The sequence below is a fragment of the Jaculus jaculus genome, unplaced genomic scaffold, assembly GCF_020740685.1.
Source record: "Jaculus jaculus isolate mJacJac1 unplaced genomic scaffold, mJacJac1.mat.Y.cur mat_scaffold_42_1_1262500_arrow_ctg1, whole genome shotgun sequence".
Lineage (NCBI taxonomy): Eukaryota > Metazoa > Chordata > Mammalia > Rodentia > Dipodidae > Jaculus > Jaculus jaculus.
The window spans coordinates 414,792-440,082 of NW_025423496.1; the positions used below are offsets into that span (position 1 = coordinate 414,792).

The 25,291-nt window shown below is 39.4% G+C and overlaps 1 pseudogene; it reads left to right on the forward strand.

The window, feature by feature from the left end:
- Positions 1-1,956: 1,956 nt before the first annotated feature.
- On the forward strand, positions 1,957-25,002 carry LOC123457383 (annotated as a pseudogene).
- Positions 25,003-25,291: the final 289 nt, after the last annotated feature.

Below are 25,291 nucleotides of genomic sequence, written 5' to 3' on the forward strand. Positions count from 1 at the left end.
TTACCCCATTGTGACATCACAGTGCTCCACTGAGATATACAATACTCCACTGCCACATCCATCACAATGCTCAACTGTGACATCACAATACCAAATTGTGCAAACACAAAACCCCTCTATGTTTTTACAATGTGACACTGTGACACCAAAAAGCCCATTATGATATCACTGGGCTCCACTGTGACATCAAAATGCCCTAATGCACTATAACAATATTCCACTATGACCTCACAATTCTCTAATATGACATCAAAAAGCTCAATTATGATTTCACAATGTAGCAGTGTGACATTACAAACCCCAATATTGCTATCAAAGTACCCCACTGTGACATCATAATGCAAAACTCTTATATAAGAGTTCTCTATTATGAGATCATAAGGCCCTAATATGACATCAAAAAAACCCCACTAGAATTTCACAATGCCCTACTTTGATATCACAATGTCCACTGTTCATCACAAAGCCCCTCTGTGACTCACAGTAAAGGATTGTGATATCACAGTGGTCTACTGTGACATCACATTGCTTCACTCTCTCATCATAATATCCCACTGTGACATCACCAAGCTTAACTGTAACATAATGTCCCAGTGGGACATCACAATGCCCTATTGAGACATCTCAAATCCTCAATGTGAATTCACAATATGCCACTGTGACATCACAATGACTCACCATCTCATGATAATGAGCAGGTATGACATCAAAATGCTCCCATATAACATTATAAAACCAGCTTTCTCATCAAATGCCCCATTGTAACGTAACAATGCCGTACTGTGGCACCACATTGTCCCAATGTGACATCACAGTTTCCCACTGTGCTACAACAATGCTCCATTGTAATGTCACAATATCCAATGTCACATGACAATGCTGAGCTGTGATGTCATAGTATCCTACTGTGATATCACAAAGCCCCATTCTGATTTTACAATGTTTCACCACAGCACAGTGATACAAAAAAGCCCCATTGTGACATCACAGTGCCACTTTCTGACATCACAATGACCCACTGTGATATGACAATGCTCCATTGTGATGTCACAATAACTTAATGTGACATCACAAAGGTCCACTGTGGTTTTACAAGGTCCCACTATGATATCACAATGCTCTGTTGTTTATCACAATTTTCTCTATGACATCAAAATTCCCAACTGATATTCCACAATTCAATACTGTTATATCCCAATACTACACTGTGACATCACATTGTCCATCAGTCTCATCACAATGCCCCACTGTGATATCACAGTATCCCACAGAGACATTACAAAGCTGAGATGTGATTTTACAAAGCCCCACTATGACATCACAGTCCATGGTTACATCAAAATGCCCCTCTGTGTTATCACAAAGCCCACTGTGTAATCATTGTTACCCACTGTAACATCACAGGGCCCCATTGTGACATCACAAAGCTACAATATGGCATCACAATGCCCCACTATGGTATCTCAATATTTCACTGTGACATTACAGTATCTCACTGTCTCATCACAATGCCCAACTGGGACATCACATTGACTATCTCATTACAATGCCCAGCTATAGCATCACAATGCTACAATGTGATATCAAAATTCTCAGCTTGTTCATCATTGTGCCCTACTCTGATACCATAATGCAACCCTCCCCCCCTGTGATTTCACAAGGCCCGACTTTGATCCCACAATGCATCACTGACATCACAAAGCCCAGCTATTTTATAACAATGTGCCACTGTGATATCATATTGCCCTACTGTGACATCACAATACCTTACTGTGATGTCACAGCATCCCGCTATGACATCACAATATCCTACTCCCACATCACAAATCCAACTGTGATGTCACAATACACTAATGTGACATTTCAAAGCTCTACTAAATTACAGTTCCCCACTGTGATATCAAAATGGTCCACTGTAACATCACAATGCCTCACTCTCTCCACTCTCTTGTCATAATGTCCAACTGTGACATCAAAGACCCTCATTGTGACATCACAGTGCCAGGAGCATGGTTACATAAAATGGGGCAATATGCTGCCATATTAGGACACTGTGATGTCACAATGGGGCTTTGTGGAATCATAGGCTTTGTGATGTCACAACAGGTTATTGTTAACAATGATAACAATAACAATGAAAGGTGATGTCACAGTGGGATATTATGATGAGAGAGTGAAGCAATGTGATGTCACAGTTGAGGATTAGAATGAGACAGTGAGTCATTGTGATATCACAGTAGCCATTGTGACAAACAAGTAGAGTATTAATATATCACATTGGAGCATTGTGATGTCATAGCTGGACATTGTTATGAGACAGTGAGTCATGCGTATAGGAGTGGTAAATATTTTTAACCTCAATTATTAAAACAACCTCATCAATGAAATATAGCTGTCTGCATAAGGGCTATTTCGAGATCCCTATTTCATGACATCAGTTTCTGAGCTCCATCATGCCTACTGTGAGACTCATGAATTCATTGCTGAAGCCATTGCACTACATCTCCACACACATTACTTTACAACATAGGCTAAGTACTGTTTATTGGAATCAAAATGCTTACAAGCTTTAGTTATGTATATCTACCTAGGAGAATTAAAGGAGATCAATGATTTCCTTCTCTTGGGCCAAGCAATAGCAGACTGAGATCTTAATGAAAGTTAGCACTTTTATTCTAGTCCAAGAAGATGTTGGTGGTTGTGTAAAATGACCCTGAAGGTGAACAGATTCTTCACAATTTATACTCTGCAGCAAGAGGGAAAAGGCTAAGATATGCTTGTTCCCTCTGGTGGTGAAAATTGGGAATTTACAAATATACAAAAGATGTGTTCATAGAAATACAAAAGATAAAAAAAATGCAGCAGTTTAAATATTTGCTTAACCTAGACTTATGCTTGACACTGCATGTGTGCATGCTTCGAAAACAAGTCTGCCCTTGATAACAGAGCTGCAGTTCTTTTCTCCAAGCATCTGCTCTTTTTCATCCAGGGCCAACTTGGCTTGTACTAGCTCACTCACAGGTCCTGACACCACACTTTCACAACTTTGATTACACCAGGACCTGGGATGTGCTGTGCAAAGCTCCTGGAAGCCTTTCCTCAGGCTTACTCTCCAACTGAAAGACTGTGAAAAGTAAAGGAGTAGCAAAATATAAAAGGCAAACACCCTGATAACAATGAAAGGAAATGTTTAGATTGGACAATATCATTAGAATATTTATATATTGACTGTATAATTAACATGTACTTTTCATATGAGGGTTTAAATTACTTCTGGGATATTTATTTTTTCTATGCATGGTCTCAATCTAGCCCAGGCTGACCTGGAATTCACTATGTAGTCTCAGGGTGGCCTCGAACGCATAGTGATCCTCCCACTTCTGCCTTTCAAGTGCTGGGATTAAAGGTAGCACCATCACACCCAGCTATGAATTTTTTATAATGTATTTTTTATTTCTTTGAGAGAAAGAGAGGCAGGTACAGAGAAGAGGGAATGGGTACACCAAGGCCTCTAGCCACTGCAAACAAACTCCAGATGCATGTGCCCCCTTGTGCATCTGCCTTATGTGGGTCCTGGGAAATTGAACCATGGTCCTTAGGCTTCACAGGCAAACACCTTAATCACTAAGCCATTTCCCCAGCCCTACTTCTAGGATTTTCAGCATGCACTAATACAGTATATTTATAACTATCCTAATTGATGCTAGCTTGTACAGCAGAACTTGTTTAAAACAGGGAAATGGGCCTACAAACACAAACTCCATAACTAAAATTCATTTTAAGGATGCATAAAATAAAGACTAAGATTTTTAGCTTCAAATGTAACAGTTTAAATTTAAATATGTAGTTGATTTGTAGTTTTCAAACAGATAAAAATCCCATGTTTCCTTCAAAAAATCCTAAGAGTTGGTTCTTGTCCCTTCACAATCTACATCCTGACCTAACATTCTTTACAGGCTGATTTCTCCAGATTCATCCTATTTCCTTCAGCTTACAATTACTTTGTTGAAATAGAACTCATAACACATTATGGAATTGATGAGCACTGAAGAACCCTCATCCTGTCATCAGTCACTTTCTACTTCACTTCCCACTCCTCAATCGCTCAGCAATTTTGTCTCTAAACGTTTGCCTGTTCTGAACATTTCATATACATGGATTTATACAGTGTTGGGCCTTTTGTGGTTGGCTCTTTTAAATTTTATTTATTTATTTGTGAGCGATAGACACATAGAGAAATACAGATAGAGGGAGAGACAGAATGGGTGCGCCAGGGCTTCCAGCCTCTGCAAACGAACTCCAGACGCATGCGCCCCCTTGTGCATCTGGCTAACGTGGGACCTGGGGAACCGAGCCTCAAACCGGGGTCCTTAGGCTTCACAGGCAAGCGCTTAACCGCTAAGCCATCTCTCCAGCCCTGGTTGGCTCTTTTAAAAATAATGACTGGGTCCATCTGTATTGTAGCATGTACCAACCAGTACACCATCCCTATTATGGCTGAATGGGAAATCATTTCATGGATACACCACCCTTTGTTTATGTACTCATTAGCTGGTGGACATGTGGTAGTTTTCAATTTTGTCTTTTATGAAGAATGCATTGGTGAGCATTTGGAGGAATCTTTGTGTAAAGATAGTTTTCAGTTCCTTGGGCATATATGTCAGGAGAGGAATTGCTGTTACTCTGCTTCTACCTTTTCAGTTTTATTTAGCATAGTTTGTCTCCTAGTACCCCAGACTATTTATGACTATATGTTTACTAGACATTCGTAGAAATAATTTAAAGTTAGAATATTGCTATCTTCTTTTTTTTAAAAAATTATTTATTTATTTGAGAGAGACAGACACAGAGAGAAAGACAGATAGAGGGAGAGAGAGAGAATGGGTGCACCAGGGCTTCCAGCCTCTGCAAACGAACTCCAGACGCGTGCGCCCCCTTGTGCATCTGGCTAACGTGGGACCTGAGGAACCGAGCCTCTAACCGGGGTCCTTAGGCTTCACAGGCAAGAGCTTAACCGCTAAGCCATCTCTCCAGCCCGCTATCTTCTTTTAGAGAACATTTTCCCCTATTTCTTATAGGTGCTATGGCCTTGAACAGTCTAGAAAAACAAAAAGCTAAATTAAGACTAAAAACATAATAGGACATTCAAATAATTTGAAGTTGAGCCGAAAGTGTGTGTGTGAATGTGTGTGTGCATGTGTTAAGATTGTTGTACTCCCAGTTCTCTCTTACTCTTTTTAAAAAATATTTTTGCTCATTTTATTTATTTACTTGAGAGCTACAGACAGAGTAAAAGAGGCATAGAGAGAAAGAGAGAGAGAGAGAGACTGGGTTGCCAGGGCCTCCAGCCACTACAAACTCCAGACACATGTGCCCCCTTGTGCATCTGGCTAACTTGGGTCCTGGGAATGGAGCCTCGAACCAGGGTTCTTAGGCTTAACAGGGAAGTGCTTAACCGCTAAGCCATTTCTCCAGCCCTCTCTTACTCTTAACCTGTAGCCTTTTGAAAGTCTTTCTAAAATCAATGCCTACCAAATCAGAGAGCCAGAGCCCCAGAGGCCCCCAACACTTCATCACTGGAGCAGACCAAATATGAACCCAACATGGCTCAGGGAAATTTTGCGGAAGAGGGGGCGGAAAGAATGTCAGAGCCACATGTTGGGTCATGATTTGCAGAGACATTTGTCATACCAATAACTGGGGGCTAACGCCACAATGCACGACCCATTTTCATTAACAAGGAGGGTCTAATGGGAAGGGGTACATCACAGATGAGCCTAAATAATGGTACCAAACTGCCTGTATTTACTGAAAAGAAAACTAATAAATTAAATTAAAAAAAAAAAACAGAACATATGAGTTGATTAAACAGGAAAAATAAATAAATAAATAAATAAATAAATAAATAAATAAATAAATAAATAAAAAGTCTTTCTACAGAGTCATTAGTCCAGGGTTTCAGCCCTTGTGGGGCCCAAGTGCTCATCTTGCAATCTGTCACTGCTCTCTCTCTCCCTCTCAGCCTCTCACTTCAACTAAGAAAAGCACTCCTGGGACAAAGTGGCCCAATTTGCCAGGCTTGCCATTCTGCTTTTCTGTCCTTCTCCATGGACACTGCCATTCTTACACATTGCTCTCTGTGTGATTAGTTCTTCTCAACAACTTTCTAAAATATACCAAAGTTTTATGTGATTTTACAGACTATTCTCAGTGAGAATGTTATTCTAAACTTTTAGTCCCCATTTACAAGAATAGCTTTCTTGCCTTTGACTGAGTTACACTATGAAGCCATCATTGAGTAAGTGTTAAAAATAAAACTGTACTAAACTGCTATTTACTGTCATTCAGTGTTATCATTTCTCCATTGAAATATACAAAAGGAAAATTCTGAAATTTTATCAGAAGAGGAAAAGATTCTAGAACAGACAGCTCAATCCAGGCACAGTGGTGTACACCTATAGTCTTAGCACTGAGGAGGCTGAGCTAGTTGAAATGCCTTGAATTTGAGACCAACCTGTGCTACAGAGTGAGTGGCAGGTCAGCTTGGGCTCAGAGTTAGATTATGACTCAAAACAAAAGAAGAACCAAACGAACATTAATATTGATTGATTGATTAGTCTACTCAGAAACCAAATGTTAATTTATGTCAAGTATGTGGAGGGCAGTGTATGAACCAAATTTTATGCTAGATGATCATGTAACACAATGAAGACTTTGAGAGGTTTTGTAAATTGGATTACATTTAAGACCTTTTTAATGTTAAGGGCCTTGCTTTGGATCTGAGGTATCTTCCACTGTCTCAGACCTCGGGGAAGTGGTGGAACCTTCAGAGGTATGACCTGGTGGAGGAAGGCTGGGCAGTGGAGGATTGTCTTTGAAGGGGATGGTGAGACTCTGACTCCACTACCTCCTTTTAATAGACACCAGCAGACAAGAAGCTTTGCTAACTATGTTAACTATGATGCTCTTTCTCCTGCACAGCAGGCCCTGGGACCACAGCCCAAACTAACTGTGGGTTGAAACCCCTGAATTCATGAGCAAAAATAAATCTCAGTAGGGATAAATCTGAATAGTAGAGTGTTTCCCTAGCAATTCCAAGTAGTGAAAAAATTCTTCCCTTTACATTGATTTTCTCAGGTACTTTGTCAAAGTGACAGAAATTTAATAGTCATTAATTAAAGGCAACCACTGGAATAAAATGATGCAGACCACATTTAACATAAAAAATTCATCATAACAATAAAAATTCATAATAATACATCATATGTAAATAGAATGCTTTTCACTTAAAATTGTGCATATTCCTTTTTAGACACTTGAAGCTCTTCTGATTTTTGTTTACCTGGGGAAAGTATTTCTTTCTTTGGGACAGAATGAATGACAAGGTACTTTTATGAATCTTGTTAAAGCAGATATACCAATTGTGAGAAAGATGAAAAAAGTAAATATAATTTAAAAATTGGAATGGAATGAACATTTTTAATTTTTTTTTTATTTATTTATTTGAGAGCGACAGACACAGAGAGAAAGACAGATAGAGGGAGAGAGAGAGAATGGGCGTGCCAGGGCTTCCAGCCTCTGCAAACGAACTCCCGACGCGTGCGCCCCCTTGTGCATCTGGCTAACGTGGGACCTGGGGAACCGAGCCTCGAACGGGGGTCCTTAGGCTTCACAGGCAAGCGCTTAACTGCTAAGCCATCTCTCCAGCCCTGGAATGAACATTTTTGCCTTAAAAATATATCACCCAAGTTAAACAAATAGAATCACATAACTCTTCTCTATCAAGAGGCTGTGCACCACCTCCAAACAAACCTTTAAAGAGTCCCCTGTTTGGTGTTTCTACAGGAGTGAAGCGTTCACCCAATGTCTCCTTTATCAAAACAAAATGTAATTGTTAAAGCTTCTGGGAAAAAGGAAACTGTAATTATCAAAGTTACCACTGTAAGCTCTTTAATGTGACACCATGAACGTTGAGCATCACAACAATTAACAAGCATATTTCAAATGATCAGCTCTGGTATTCCCTGACTGGCTCAGTAAGTTTCTAATATGAACTTGCTATTTACAACTCTTACTCCATTACCTTTTGTACTTCAGGCAAAGATGGCATTTCTGCTGAGACGATATGGAGACTTAATTTTTTGTTTTGGAGGTAGGGCCTCTGTATCCTAGGCTGGCCTTGAAATCAAGATCCCCTTGCCTTAAGGCCTCTTAAAAGCTGGTATTACAGACATGTACTACCATCATCAGTGAGATTTTGATTTTCAAGACAAAGTTTTCATTTAATTCTATAAGAATTGGTAACAGGATAAGTAATTAGGCCTTCTTACACTAGAAATTACATTTTATACATGTAGTTCAAGAAGTTCAGTGCAAAAATGACAATGTGTATCATAATCTTTAACTGAATCAGAAAATTAGTGACTTAGAGACATCAATTTCCCTTTGCATAGACACATGCTGTGGAGAGAATTATAGGAATTTTGAAAACCTGCCAGGAAGATAGGAGGATTTTGCTCTCCACTATCAGATTTCTTGAAATTAATGCCATCAGTCAATACTCTTCAGAAGTAGAAATGATAAAACCAGTGTGGAGAGAGCAAAGATGGCTGGCATGACAGTTTGTTGACAATACAAGAGGGAAGAAGAGAAAGATGTTAGTGCCACAGCCTTCATGGCCCATGAGCTGTGGGATTGGAGCTCTACCCATTAACAGAAGCAGACAGAGGCTCTGTTGACTCTAGGCAGGAGCTCTGCTGCGTCTGTGCTTCATTACAGTAGGATGAGAGCTTGTGTTTTCGTGCTTTCTTCCTTATGGCTAGTCCCTGAAAGGCAGCCAAGGATGTCCACAGTCTCCCCTTTTATACGCCATATTAAAGTATGACCTGGCCAGACTGCAATGGAAGAAGAAAACTCTCACTTGGAAGAGATCACCTATACAGTGATGTAGGCTGAAGGCCTTACATTGTCACTTCTTCAGAACTTCTTTAGATTATAGTAATCCTAGAAAAAAAACTTCACAAGTTCAATAAATCAATCTTATTAAAATTCACCACAGAATTTGCTGAACCCATTATTATAGTGAACATACACTTGAGTTTACACCAGAGAAAATGTTGTGTTTCCAGTTATTTTAAACTGTATTTCAGATTTAAACTGTGCCTATTAAATTCATAGACCCACAAAGACAATGGCAACATCACCGCCATCTTCCTTCTGCTGCCAGAAGAGTAACACGGCATAAACGAGGAATGGTGTGCTAGGACAAAGGTTTCAATTGCTTCGCTTTAAAAGTATGTGTTGCTTTTAAATCCATTAATAAGCTTACAATTTATAAGACACATGGAATTTTAAATGAGATACTTAAAGATTACTTAGCATGTCGTAGAATGAGTGTAAACTTTGGAGAGTGTAGTCTTGGGCTTTATTGTCACTTCAGCCTTTACTGGAGGAGAAATCTTAGGTAAGTCAGTTTGTCTGGAAATACTTTTTATTTGTTTGACTTTAAAAGGAGGAAACAATGGTACTCATCTCTCCTACAGTTAGGAAATCACTGACTGTTCTACTGGGTGTTTAATGGAATCTTACTGAGGTTTCCAGCTGCAGTTTTCTCACAGTGAACGAAGCCTAGCATTTCTCCCTAGGAATGTGTCTTGTAGAATATTGAGCCCAGGTTTTAATTGTTTTTCTTCCTTCTGGTGAGCTTTAAGACTCCTTTATTTGTTCTGGACCAAAGATTTTATTGGAAAAATACTTTCCCAATATTTTAATTTGGTTTGTGGCAGACCTTGACTTCTTATATATTTTTTTGAAAAACAGAAGTTTTACACTTTGCTGAAGTTATTACCAATTTACATATTCATTTACAGGTGATGCCTTTGATGATACAGCTAAGAAATCCATGTCAAACCCAAGGAACAAAGACTCTTCTGTTTCCTTTTAGAAGTTTTCTAGTTTTGGAGTTTATATGAAGGACTCAGCAGGAATCATGAGAGAAGGTCATCATGTTTTTCCTTTTTTCTCCTCAATATCCAATGATCTGGAATCAATTTGCAGGGAGTTCTTTCTTCACTGTATTGTCTTGTTCAAACCCAGCTGTTCACATGCATGCAGTCACCTCTAATGACTTCACTGTTCACCTGATACTCATACCATATCTTCTTGATACCATAACAACTTTATAATAATTCTTAAAACAAGTTAACATTATTTAGTTTTCTCTTTTTAGAGTTATTTTGTCATTTTAATATGCTTTAATTTCCATATGCATTTTAGAAGAAACCCGTCAAGTCTCACAAAAATACTACTTTAATTCTGATATGATTGCCTTAAATCTAGCAAATACTGAGTTTTCTAACCAATGAACAAGGTCCATCTGTATTTGAGTTTAAAACATTTTTCATCAATATATATTAACTTTGCAGTGTAAAGGTCTTCACTTTAAAAAAATCAGTTATATTCAAAATATTCTAAGTTTTGTTGCTACTACAAATACTATTGCTTTTAAAGTATAAATTTTCAAATGTTTATTACTAGTACATAAAAATAGAAATACTTTTTGTATGTTGATTTTATATCCTGTACCTGTGTGAAGCTCATTCTACTGGACTTTGGGATTAATTTTAAGATTTCCTAAACATAAATGGCATATATATATATAGCAATTTTACTTTACTCTTTTCAAAAGGGACTTTTTTAATGCACTAACTTTAGTAAAACACTGAATATTACATTGAACTCTATCTATTTTGGGATTACAGTATTTCACTGCTAATGTTAAGTGTGTGCTTTATATAATTCTTTAAATTTTCTTCTATTCTTTGTTTTTTGAATTTTTTTCTTAAAAAAGATTGGGTATTGAATTTTGTCAATTGCTTTTCATTTCTTCTTATTTTCTCAGGACCATGCATTACACTGAATTTCAGATGTTAGGTTAACTTTGCTTTTCTGAGACAACCTTACTTTGAGATAATGAGTTATCCTTTTGACATATTGCTGAACTCAATTTGCTAACTATTGTTGTATATATATTTGTAACACTGGTGTCTGTGTGGCTTTCTGTGACTAGGAGCATGAGTGTGCATATGTGAGAGCTTGTGAATGTGCATGTGTGGAGTGAGAAGACATCTCTGAGTGTTGATCCCTGCTTGCCACCTTGTGTTGAGCAGGGTCTCTGGTTATTTACTACCATGTCCCCAGGGTGGTTGGCCTGGGATCTTCAGGGTTCTCTGGTCTCTCTGCCTCCCATGTCCTGTAGTTTCCTGGGGTCACAGTGGCTTGCACTTCTGCATACACCTTGATGGCAAAGAATTTTGCTATCTCACCCAGGCCTATGACCTAACCGGGTTTGGTTTCTGTAGTTCTTTCGTCTACTGTCACTCCTGATGAATGAGAACATGTGTGGGTGGCTGCCTAGGCTCATGCTGATGAGGCTCAGTTAACTGATAAAACTTTCCCAGTAAGGACACTGGCTGTTCCCAGAGAGGACCCTGACTGGGAACACTATGCTCCTGCTAACTCCCAGGAAGGGCGGCCCATGATAGAAATATTCTTTGCCTCTTGGCTGGCCTCAAAAACACATCCCATAAGTTTGTTAATTTTGACAAATTCCGTACCCTTCCCCAGAAGCCTCATGAAAAGGCACCGGAGTTTATGTGATGCCTAACTGAGGCACTCAACAAATACGCTTGCCTCAGCCCTGCTTCCCAAGAGGGCATGATAGTTCTCAATACCCATTTCCTGTCCCAACCTGCCTGTAACATCAGGAAAAACTAAAAATGTTAAATGCTTAGAAGAGGGCCACCAAACCCCTCAGAGAGATCTGGTTGACCTGGCATTTAAATTTTTTAATAACAGAGAGGACCAGGAACAGACTGAGAGAGTGGCCAGAGACAGGCAGCAATTCCAGCTCCTGGCTGTGGCCCTGAGGCCTCCTCCAAAGAACTCGCTCACCACCAACACCCTGCTTCAAGTATGGCCACACTGAGAAAACCTGCCGCAGTGCACACTCACCTCCAGGACCCTGTCCTCATTATGAAATTGCTAGAGGTTGATTGTCCTTCTGTGCTTTGACAATATAGGCTAGCCCCTTTCTCTCGTCCACCACAAGATGCAATTGCTGGTCTTCTGAGCCTGGTGGCTGAAGATTGACGGTGGCCTGGGAACACAGCACCACCAACACTCTCCATATCACAACAGAGGAGCCCAGGGTCACAGTCCTGCTGGCAGTAAGGCCTATCTCATTTGTGATCCACACAGAGTCCAGTTGGTCAGTCCTACTATCCTACTCTGGTAAGACATTTTCCTTGCAGATCTCCGTGTTGGGTATTGACTGCCTATCCCACTCCCCATACATCACTCTCCCCTTGACCTGTGTGGCCTGGGACAGTCCCCTTTCCTATTCATTTCTTTTTTTCAACCTTTAAATTTATATACCATATATATATATATATATATATATATATATATATATATATATATATATACACACACACACACACACACACACACACACACACATACATGACTTCTATACTTAGAGGAAACAATCCATGGTATTTCCCTCCCCTCCACTGCTTTGCTCTTTATAGCTCTGCTCTCTGTCATATCCTGTATGTCTATCCATTAGTCTTTCTTTTAATTTGATGTCATCATTTTATTTCTCCTATTATAAGGGTCCTGTGTAGGTATTGCGAGGCACTGGGAAGTCTTGGATATCAAGGCCAATTTCTGTCCAGACAGTTGTATTTAAGGAGAAGTATTCTTCCTTTGGCTCTCACATTCTTTCCTCCACCTTTCCACAATGGTCCTGAGCCTTGGAGTGTGTGTGATGTTTCAGTGCTGGACACTCCTCCCTCCCTTCTCAGCACTATGTTGACTTTTGGATCATCCCAGTGGTCATTGCCATCTGAAAAGAGAAGCTTCGCTAAACAGAAGTGAGGTTAGCATTATTATATAAATATGAACATTAAAATGTAGTGCTTTCAGGGCAATTTGGTAAGAGTAATATATGCATTTATCCAGACAAAAGCAGGCTTTATACTCCTAAGGATCATGATTTCCCCTGCCATAGGCTTTTGATTAGGTTTTCAGTACCAGGCATGTATTCCCTCATATAAAGTGGGCCTTCAGTTCAATTAGAGAGCAGTTTGTTTCCCCCAGAGCAGACATGCCACTATTGCACTTGTTCAGTCATTTGGCCTATCTGGCCAAACTTGAGGCTTCCAGTGTCCAAGTTTTTTCAACACTGATGACTTTTGTCATACATAAGGCTACATACAGTGCAGATTTTTCAAGCTTTCAGCTGGCTGGGCTACAGGGAGAAGGTTTACTGCTCAGCAACAGCTTGATTTTTCCGTGACTCTGCCACTCATGCATGTGAAGTCTTCAGCAATAGGGTCTTACCATCTCTTTCTTGGGAAACCAAGGGTCTTGGCAATAGCCTATAATGTTTTGGAGGCAACAGGGACCTCCCTGGCCAACAGATCACTGTAAGGTATCCCATCTCTGGCACTTAAAATTGTCTAGTAACAATCTATGGCGTCTGGATGTGCCATTATTCAAGAAAGTAGATTTTCATATGTCTTATTTAGAATATCTTGAATTTTTATTGACCATCCCCCTACCTTTCTTTTATACAATCTCTTCCCCTAACCTAGCTTAGGCCTTTCCCCTCCCTGTAACCTGTTTTTCTACTTACATATATATTATACCATCCTCTAAAGTCCTTCCCTCACCTCCCTCCCTAATAGCCTTTTATTCTACCTTATGGGCCTCTGCTACTGATTTTGGTTCCAGCTCACACACAGTCTATTCATTTGTGGATAGGATCCTAATATAAGAAAGAAGATGCAATGTTTGAATTTTTGGGCCTGGGTTACATCACTTAGTATAATCCTTTCAAGATCCATCTATTTCCCTATGAATTTTATAATTTCATATTTCTTTAATGCTGAATAGAACTCCATTGTGTAAGTGTACCACATCTATATTATGCATTCATCTGTGGATGGGCATCTAGGCTGGTTCCATTTCCCAGCTATTGTGAATAGAGCAGCAATAAACATACTTGTGCAAATATCTCTAAGGTAGTGAGAAGAGTCATTAGGATCTATGCCTAGGAGTGCTATAGCTGGGTCATATAGTAAATCTATTTTTAGCTGTCTCAAGACCCTCCACTCTCCTGTCCACAATGGCTGTACCAGATTACATCCCCACCAACAATGTAGAATGGTCACCATTTTACCACATTCTCACTAACATTTATTGACATTTGTTTTCTTGATGGTAGCCATTCTGAAAGGAGAGAGATGAAATCTCAACATAGTTTTAATTTGCATTTTCCTGATGGCTAAGGATGTTATGTTTTTAAGTGTTTATATGCCATCTGTATTTCTTCTGATGAGAACTCTCCATTTAGTTCCATAGCCCACTCTTTAATTGGGTTGTTTGATTTCTTATTGTTCTGTTTTTTGAGTTCTTTGTATATTCTGGATATTAATCCTCTGTCAGATGTGCAGCTGTCAAAGATTTTCTCCCATTCTTTAGGTTGTCATTTTGCTCTATTCACAGTGTCTTTGCTGTACAAAACTTCTTAATTTTATGAGATCTCAGTGGTTGATTAGTGGTTTTATTTTCTGAGCAATTGGGGTTATATTCAGAAAGTCATTACCTATGCCAATATGTTGAAGAGTTTCCCCTACCTTTTCCTCTAACAATTTCAGAGTTTCAGGTCTGATATTAAGGTCCCTGATCCACTTGTATTTGATTCTTGTCCATGGAAAAAGACGACGATCTCTTTTCATCTTTGTACATATTGATATCTAGTTTTCCCAGCACCACTTCTTGAAGAAGCTGTTTTTCCTCCAATGAATATTTTTGACATTTTTCTCAAAATTCAGGTGGCTGTAGCTGCCTAGATTAACATCTGGGTCCTCTAGTCTGTTCCATTGATCTACATGCCTGTTTTTGTACCAATACCATGCTGCTTTTGTTATGATGGCATTGTAAGATAGCTTAAAATCTGGTGTAGTGAAACTACCAGCTATATTCAAGCAAATTGGCCTAGCAAACAAGCAGGGATTGCTATCCTAATATCAGACAGAATAGACTTCAAACTAACATTAGTGAGGAAAGATAAAGAAGGTCATGTTAGATTGGTTAAAGTAACACTCCAACACAAGGACATTACAATCCTAAACAGATATGCACCTGACATGGAGGCTCCCAGTTACATTACACAAACACTATTAGACTCAAAGTCACAGTGAGGATTTCTGATGTTACATTAAGGTAGTGTGATGTCACAGTTGAGCATTCTTATATTGCAGTGGGGAAGTGTGAGGTCACAGGGGAGATTTGTGATGAACAGTGGAGTAGTGTGATATCACATTGGGGCATTGTGAAAAAAGTGGTGCTTTGTTGTGTCATATTAGGGTATTATAATGTCACAGTGGGACACTGTGAGGTCACAAATGGGCTTTGTCCTGACACAGTGCAGCATTTTGAAAACAGAGTGGGGCTATGGGATGTCAAAAAGCATATTGTGATGCCACAGTGGAGCATTGTGATAGGAGAGGATGACATTGTGATGTTGCTGTGGAGCATTCTTATATCACAGTGGGGCACTGTAATGACACTGTGGGGCACTGTGGTGTCACAATGGAGCTTTGTGATGAAAAAGTTGATTTTATTATGTCATATGGAAGTATTGTGATGTCATATGTGGCTATTATTTTGAGACAGTGAGTCATTGTGATGTCATAGTTGGGCATTGTGAAATCACAGTGAGGGTTTGTTATGTTGCAATAAGGCATTGTAGTGTCACTCTGGGAAATTATACTGCTGTAATTCAGGTCTGTGATGTCACATTGGGACATTATCATGAGATATTAGAGCATTGTGATGTCACAGTTGACCACTGTGATATCACAGTGTGGAATTGTGATGTCACAGAGGGGCTTTCTGATGAAGAGTGGAGTACTGGGTTATCACAGTGGGTTTTTTTATGTTACATTAGGGTACTGTTTTGTCACAGTTGAGCATTGTTATATCACAGTGGGGCACTGTAATGTCAGAGTAGGGGATAGTGATGTCACAACGGGAGATTGTGCTGTCTCACTGGGGCTTTGTGGTATCTCAGTGTGGCATTGTGAAATCAGGGCGGGATGTTGTATTGTATTGTAACATCACACCTATGCATTGTGATGTGACATTGGGTATTGTGATGATTCAGTGGAGCATTTTTACATAACAATGGGACACTGTGAGTCACAGTGGTGCACTCTGATGTCACATTGTTATGCTATAGTGTGCATTTTTATGAACAAGCTAGTTTTATTATGTGATATGGAAGCATTGTGATGTCATAGTTGGGCATTGAAATGAGACAGTGAGTCATTGTGTTATCTCAGTGTGGTTCCTCAACAATTTAATGATCAGTAAAAGAAGAGAAGGAAAGAGAGAGAGGGAGGGAGAAGAGAAGGAAAGAAAAAAATACTTTTGAGTTTCATCAAATCACAACTGATATGATCCTTAGCGGTCCCATTTTTTAAATTTTTAGATATTTATTTATTAGAGTCAGAGAGGAGAGAGAAAGAGTGAATGGGTATGCCAGGGCCTCCAACCACTAAAAATAGTGTCCAGACGCATGTGCCACCTTGTGCATCTGGCTTACGAGGGTCCTGGAGAATCAAACCTGGATGCTTAGGCTTCGAAGGCATGTGCCTTAACTGCTAAGCCATCCCTCCAGCCCATGGTCCCATTTTTTTAAGCAGGGAAGATAATGTCTCCACAGAGATTGTTGAGAGAGGACTGCAAATAATACATGTAAAAATGCATGCGTTTTAAAAATTCTTTTTTTAAATTTTTATTTATTTATTTGAGAGCGACAGACAGAGAGAAAGACTCAGATAGAGAGAATGGGCGTGCCAGGGCCTCCAGCCATTGAAAACGAACTCCAGATGCATGCACCCCCTGTGCATCTGGCTAACATGGGTCCTGGAGAATTGAGGCTCAAACCAGGGTCCTTAGGCTTCACAGGCAAGTGTTTAACTGCTAAGCCATCTCTCCAGCCCAAAAGTGTATGCTTTAAATAGAATTATATTGCTCTACAAATAAGTGACACCAAAGAAACTGGTCTCTGTTCCTCAATTTCCTTCTCTGTAAAATTAAGGGTTGAATTAATATCCTTAATCTGCAAGGTTTTTTTGTTGTTTGTTTGTTTTATGAGGTAGGGTCTCAGTTTAGCTCAGGCTGACCTGGAATTCTCTATGCAGTCTCAGGGTGGCCTCGAACTCACAGTGATCCTCCTACTTCTGCTTCCAGAGAGCTGGGATTAAAGGCATGCACCACCATGCCTGGCTCAGCAAGTTTTTTTAATTTGCTGGTATTTGATGAAAAAACCTGAAATATCTTCCTCAGTTTACAAAATATTTTTTTATAATTTATTTGTAAACAGAGAGAGGGAATGGGTACACTAGGGTCTCTTGCTGCTGCAAATGACTCCAAGTACAAGTGCCATTTGGTGCACCTGATTTTACATGGACACTGTGGCATCCAACTCAGACTGTTAGGTCTTGCAAGCAAATGTTTTTAACCACTGAGACATATCTCCATCCCTTGTTTTTGTGCCTCTACAGATTATATATTCTTATTTTCTTAATTAATTGACATTCATATTAATAATTATGCAGGCACAGATGAGGCAACAATATATTCAATACATAGGAAAAAGATTTGAGTGACTCTTGTATGACATTAAAAGTATTTAGACATTGGAGAAATATGTAGTGGTTAAAATGCTTGTATGCAGCTCAATAAATGCCTTAGTGGTTAAGTTACTTGCCCGTGAAGCCTGAGGACCCAGGTTTGATTCTCCAGATCCCATATAAGCTAGAGGCATAGGTTGGCACATACATCTCGTGTTTGTTTGCAGTAGCTTAGAGGCCCTGGCAGGCCCATTCTCTTTCTCTCTCTCTCCTTCTAATAAATGCATAAAAATCAAAATATATGAAAAAAATAAAAAACCTTGCATGCAAGCCTGTCAACCCCAGTTTGATCCCCCATGTTAAGCTGGACACAAAGTGGTTTGCAACCACTGCAATGAATTCCAGAATCATGTGCCACCTTGTGTATTTGGCTTATATGTGTACTAGGGAATTGAATCTGAGTCCTTAAGCTTCACAGGCAAGCACCTTAAACACTAAGGCATTTACACTTCCCACTGCCCATTTTGTAAGTTCTTGAGCTCTGAGCCACATCTTATCACCAGCAGCATATTAGTAGGAGTTAATTCCCTTAGTAAAGAAAAAAATTGTTCACTACAAGTGGTCATAAAAAGGGGATGTTTGTTTTGTCTTTACAATATACTAAGTTGCATTGAAAATGTGTTTCCAATACATAACCATGCTAACAAACAACCATTATTTTAAGTGTGGAAATCCAAATATGGGTTAGTGCTAGATATGGTTTAGAAAAAAATGATGTAAATTTATGAAGATCCTGCAAAGAAAAGAAGCTTGGTAAATGTAGTAAGTACAAGACTAGAAATCAGATTCAAGACCACCTGAATAAGAATTTTAAAGGAGAGTCCTTATTAGCTGGCCAGTGACTGTTACCTCACAACAGATGACTGAGGAGAAGAGCAGCCCTGTCCTACCTTTACAGTGAATTATTATAGGCAAAAACCACATTCCTGTACAAAGATCAGGAAACAAAACCACACCCTTTTGCAATGGTCAGGGAAAGTCCCCAGCATTCCCCATAATCCTATTTTGCAATGTAAGCAAGCACAAAAAGTGGAATTTGTCAGTTTGCATAGGGTTGGAACAAATATCAGAAATATTTAATAACACTACATCTTCATTGTTGTTTATATGGCTCTGTATTGAGCTTTAATCTAGATGGGGTCTTCTTTTATTATAATGAAAATGGCTGGGTGTCTTAAAATTATTTTCTTCAGGTTAAGCTATCTGGGTGATTTATAAACAGGATGAAGTGATATATAGAAAATGTAACTAAAAGAAGCAATACAAAAGAGATAAGAGGCTGACTTGTATGGCCAAAATAAAATGTCTATAATAGGAGTACAGAGAAGCCCGGCTGTCTATATGAAGCAGGGAACTGGGAAACAGTGCCTTCTTCAGAGTAAGTACTATTTTGGACACTCTCCTACCATTCTTTGATAAGTAGGGTTGCTCTTGGTAGCTTAGGCTAGCCTTGAAATCCTGATCCTCTTACGTTAACCTCCAAAGCACTGAAATGGCCAGCTTGTACCACTATGCTTGGCTCTTCCACTTCTGTGGCTTCTCCCCAACTATTGCTTTGGGTTTCTTTCCTCGCTTAAATTAACGTGTGGACCTGAGTTTTGTTTAATTTGTTTTGCAAAACAAGTAAAGACATAAAGGAGAAATGAGGCAATTCAGTAGTCATAGATAAAAAACTTCAGTCTTTACATAATGGACAGAACAGCTAGATAACAGTCCAACAGTGTTGAGCACTAGATCGAATAGATGCCTGCAAAGCATTGTGTCCACTATTAGCAGAATGCACACACTTCTCAAGTTCACATGTAACAGTCCCACCTACAGGGTATGTGTTAGATCTTAACCAAACATCCATTAATTTTATAAGATGGAAATAATAATACATGTTCTCCAAATGCATTAAAATGAAATTAGGAATCAATAATGACAGACTGGCAAATCATAAGTATTTAGAGACTAACAGTGAAAAAAAAAAAAAACAGGCAGTGGATGAAAACTCCAACTCCAAAGAAAAAGTAGAAAATGCTTCTAGGTGGATAAAAATATATCAGAATTTATGGGATTCAATTAACACCATGACATGCCACCTTATAAAACTGGAGAATGATGAGGGAGGTAAATCCACTTAGACAATAATTTAAGAAACTGTTAACAGTAACAAGTTAACATGGATGTAAGGTAATTGAGAACTTCATATTCTGCTTTGGAAAACAAGGAGATCTTCAAAATACTTAGTATATGTGGTGTTACTTGCTGTCACTGTGTGGGTGGATCCTAAGGTCCAGGGTGCAGGGGCAGATTTGGAATTGCAACCTAAGATATGCAGAGTGCTTCAGTTCTGTCTGGGGGTACCTGGAGTGTGCTTGCTTTTGGTGGTGGTTGCTTTTCTCACTGTATGCATCTGTGAAAGGGACCAGCTTCTTCTTCAATTCTAGAACTTGCTGTTGATCAGTAGGCTTCAAATAAACCCCATTCCTCCCATAACTTTGGATTGGAAGTTCATCCAGCAACTGAGTCTGACTAATGGAGTATAGTTAACATATCACCCAACAATTCTACTTATACATATAAAGTAAAGAAAACCAATAGAATATGTTCACACAAAACCTTGTGCCAAAACAAAACTTGCTCATAGCATAATACCCACAAAGTACTATGGTAGTTTGAATGTCACTCTGAAATAAATAAATAAAGATAAAATAAATAAATAAAAATTTAACTTTGTCCAGTCTGGTAGCTCATGCATATCTTTAAACCTACACTTGGGAGACTGAGGTAGGCAGATCACCATGAGTTCAATGCCACCATACATTGCAGGTCAGCCTGGGCTAGAGGAAAACCTTACCCTCAAAAAAACAAACAATCCCTCAAGACATAAAATGGCCTCGATATCCATGACCTCATAGGGCCTGACACTACCTACACAAGACCATCATAAGAGGAGGGAAAGATCACAACATCAAAATAAAAGAGAGACTTATTGAGATGGGGAGGGGATATGATGGGGAATGGAATTTCAAAGGGAAAAAAGGGGGGAGGGAGAGAATTACCATGGGATATTTTTTATAATCATGGAAAATGTTTTAAAAATTGAGAAAAAGTAAAATAAGATTAAAAACAAACAAAAATAATCAAAGAAAACCATAGAACCATAAGACATGTGAAATAGCCAAAGTGATTGTGAATAAGAACCAGCTAGGGGAATCACACTACTTCCTGATTTAAATTATACAGAAAGTTTAAATGGAACACTCAGGAGCCATACATTTTTTAGTAGAAAATTTTCAGTGCCAGGGATGAGATACCTTCCAGCGAGTTATTAGCCATGAAGGTCCATGATGCCCCTAAAACATTATAAGCCATTGCCAAGGCCCTTGGTTTCCCACCAGGAATAGATGTTAAGACCCTATTGCTGAGGACTCCACATACTTGGGCTGCAAGGTCACTGAGATATCATCCTAGAGCTGAGCTGGAAACCTCCTCCATGTAAGCCAGCTGACAGAAAGCTGGAAGAAGCTTTCTGTACATGCACTTCAATGGGAAAGAGAAATCACCAATGAAGATAATCAACATTGGACACAGCAAGCCTTATATTTGGCCAGCCATGCCAAATGAGCCAATGGAGGCAATAGTGGCATTTATGTTGTGGGGGAACCAACCACCCTTTAATTTGACTGGAAGCCTGCTCCAAGGGAGGGAATACATCCCTGATACTGAAAACCTACAACAGGGGTAGTCATGAGACCTAGCTTTGTAACTTCTGCTGCTGTCTTGTTAAATGTCTACATTATGCTCACCAAACTGCCCAGTAAGCACTTTTCTTAATGTTCATATCCATATATTCATGCAACTCTCACTTTTGATTAGAGAACCTTCTTTTCAGATGGCAGTGACATGGGGATGACTCAGAAGGCAACATGTTGCTGAGAAGAAGTGACAGAGGAGTGTTCAGCACTGAAATATCTCTATCACACCTTCCAAGGATCAGGGTCCATTGCAGAAGAGGTAGGGGGAAGAATGTAAGAACCAAATGAAGGGTAGGACTCCTTACAATGTGCTCTTCCAGACACAAAATGGTCTGGATATCCATGACTTCACAGTTCCTGACACTACTTACACAAGACTATAATAATAGGAAGAAAAGATCATGACATCAAAGTAAAACAGAGATTGATTGAGAGGGGGAGGGGATATAAGGGGAGCGATGGGGGAGGGGATATGATGGAGAATGGGCTTTTAAAGGGGAAAGTGGGGGGGGGGAGGGAATTACCATGGAATATTGTTTACAATCATGGAAGTTGTCAATAAACAACAAAATAAGAAAATACAAAAATTCTAGCCTGGCAGATCAGCACTCATGAGTCATCCCAGCACTTGGGAGGCACAGGCAGGAAGATAAAGACTTTAAGGGGCCATCTTCAGCCACATAGTGAGGCCAACTGGGGCAATGTGAGATCTTGTCTCCCAAAAGAAAGCCAACCAAACAACAATAGAGAGAAAAAGAAATCTATAGTAGCACATTATGGTACCTGCATAGGAACACTCAGTTCATAAACCAGTGGAAGAAAATAGAGATGCCAGGAGTAAATTCACTCATTCATTGCCAAATTATTCTCAACCAAGTTGCCAAGGACACATGTCAGAAAACTGCTGTGTTTTCAATGAATGGTTTTACACACAGGATATATCTACATGTAAAAGAATAAAATTGGTCCTGAACTCACCCCATATATAAAACACAACTTAAAATCAATTAGAGCAAGGTGTAGTGGCACATATCTTTTATTCCTGCACTTGAGAGGCAGAGGTAGGATGACTGACGTCAGCATGAAGCCAGGATGATACTACATGGTAAATTTCAGGTCAGCCTGAGCTACAGCAAGACCTTTTTTAAAAAATTAATTAAAGCCTGAAACATAAGAATGGAAACTGCATAATTACCAGAAGAAAACATTTGTGAAGTTTTGGGTATGTGGACAATGATTGTTTTAGAGATTGGACAAAAAGTACAACAAAAGCAAAAACATAAAACAAAACAAAACAAAATTAAAAAAAAAACCTAATGGGATTTTGCTCCACTAAAGAGCTTCTGTACAATGATTAGAAATTACCATCATAGTTAAAAGGCAATATTTATTTTTTCTTTTAAGATTTAGAGAGACCTTATTAGATTAAGAAAAGGAAGTACAAACAGCGCTGGCTATGTGGATGGGAGGAGTGGGTAGAGAGTCCCAAAAGCAATATTCTTTTTTTTAAATTAATTTATTTGTTTGAGAGCAACAGACACAGACAGAAAGACAGATAGAGGGAGAGAGAGAGAATGGGCGTGCCAGGGCTTCCAGCCTCTGCAAACGAACTCCAGACGCGTGCGCCCCCTTGTGCATCTGGCTAACGTGGGACCTGGGGAACCGAGCCTCGAACCGGGGTCCTTAGGCTTCACAGGCAAGCGCTTAACCGCTAAGCCATCTGTCCAGCCCCCCAAAAGCAATATTCTTAATGGAAGCAAAACTGCAAGTCATATACCTAATAAAGATAAATAGCTCAAGCACATGAGGAATGGATACACTGAATAGCCAGCAGCAAAAATCCAAATGGAAAATGGGCTTGAAAGATTTCTCAGTGGTTAAAGACATTGCTTGCAAAGCCTACTGGCCCAGGTTCAGTTCCCCAGTTCCATGAAGCCATACAGGCATTCACTTGCAGTCACAAGAGACCTTGAAACATATACATAACTAGATAAATAAAATATTTTACCTGTGGGAAATATGGCTAATATGCAATATGTTTATACAGTAAAGGTCACTATTGATAAAAATAATTGAAGAACACTGAAAAGTATAAAAATAAAGGTAAAAACATCTCTTGTACCAGTTACAGTCCTTAAACTTATTGTTACTTACTGTGAGAGATGTTTGCAATCTGGTGCTGGGAACATGAGGTATAGTACTCTTGGTCTCCTGATACAAGTACAAACATTAAAGGGGTATGGGATGTGAGGAACAACTGTCAGAACATTCAATAAGAGTAGTCTGATCATAGAAAGAGCATGGAGTGTAAAGTGACATCACTCCATCCCCCTCCCCACCCAGCATGCAGCCTGGACATGAGCACTCCAGGCACACAAGAGGGGAAAGGAGGAGCAGCACAGAGTAGAAGAGGAACTTGTAATGTTCTAAGAATGTGAAGCTATCAACTAGCTTTTGTTTCTTTCTTATTCCATAGTCTGCAAGAAATACTATGGTAGTAATAGCAAAAATCCACAAAAGGTGGTTTGAACTCACTAAGAAAGAAAAAATTCTCCAAGCAAAGGATTGCAATGCTTTTCCCTCCTTTCACTCTTTCCTTTTCTGTCCTCACACAACTTGAGCCCAGAAGCAGTTGTAATCACAAAAGTTTGTGCTAGAGAAGGTTAAATAAAGCCCCAAATTTCTGACTATTGGAGTCAAACTTACAGCCTTAGAAAATCAGAAAGTGCCAGGAAAGAAAAAGCTGAGATAAAGTAACCCTAAGAATTTGTTTAAAGACTCTTGGGCTTATCTCTGGATTGAGCATGCATGAATCTGATCAGAACAGAATACAAAAAAAAAAAAAAAAAAACCTTAAAGAATGTAAGACGATATGGTGTGCACTCAGAATATATGCAAAGTCTAACAGATGCTGGAAGCACAGATCACAAAGTGTGAGATGAAACTTATCTATTCCAAGCTAGCTTAATTATTTGCTAAACAACAAGAATACCAAACAAATCCAATTGTCCACAGGATTCACAAAAAGATCCATGTCTCATTCAGGATACATACAATTCATCCCAAAATTCCATGGCTAAGGAGAGACAGGGAAATCTCAATAGAAAAAACAAGGAAGACCAACCAAAAGGCAGCAAAGGTAGCAGCTGGAGGCAGAAGGGAGGCCAGTAGGTTGCTGAGGAGACAGATTTCCTGGTTGAAAGAAGTGTGCAGGCCTGTAAAGAAGGTTGTAAAAAGTGCTGCCAGTGGTAAAGCTGTCCAGCACAGCAAAGTCCATCAGTGGCCCACAAATGTAGAATGAACATTAGGCCAACTCACCAAGCTGGGGCAACCATTTAAATACATTGTGACCTATGTGCAAAAGAATGGAGGTGGATTACACACAGCAAGTTCCTGCTTCTGGGACAGACACTACTGATGGGTTGTGCTCTGTGCAATGGGCGACCAAGACCATGGACCTTACCATCAGTGCCTTTGGATTGTCCTTCTGACCTCTGTGTCAGCTCATCGCCTCCTTTCATTTAACATCTCTATTTTATTTTCTTTTTAAAAATATTTTTATTAATTTATTTAAGGGAGACAGAGAGAATGGGTGTGCCACAGCCTCCAGCCTCTGAAAACGAACTGCAGATGCAAATGCCACCTTGTGCATCTCGCTTATAGTCCGGGGAATTGAACCTTGGTCCCTTGGCTTTGCAGGCAAGCACCTTAACCACTAAGCCATCCCTGCAGCCTCTATTTCATTTTCTTAACCACAGGATGTGAGAGTGGTCAACCCAT